Here is a 277-nt window from a genome sequence, read left to right as displayed (position 1 = left end):
CACATAGTCCTGGATTTCTGTGAGTGAAAACCCATCAGATGGTTGCATCAAGTTCACGAGCATTCAGGAAATCTCCTGGGAAAGACCTGAAATCTTTCTCAGCTGCACCTGAGCCTATGTGGAGGATAGTACCTGGGCCCATATGTTAGGGGAGTTTCATGTTTGCATTGGAAAAAATGAAACCATAAGGCTTTATACCTCTATAACTAAGCTATGGGTTGTGTCAAGTCACCAGTGTTGCACACTAGATCCTGAACCTTGGCCTAAAGAACTGGGA

The sequence above is a fragment of the Chamaea fasciata genome, unplaced genomic scaffold (genome assembly GCF_029207755.1).
Source record: "Chamaea fasciata isolate MVZ Bird 193981 ecotype frontalis unplaced genomic scaffold, bChaFas1.0.hap1 SCAF_5, whole genome shotgun sequence".
NCBI classification, from domain to species: domain Eukaryota; kingdom Metazoa; phylum Chordata; class Aves; order Passeriformes; family Sylviidae; genus Chamaea; species Chamaea fasciata.
Note: the sequence above shows the minus strand (reverse complement) of the source record.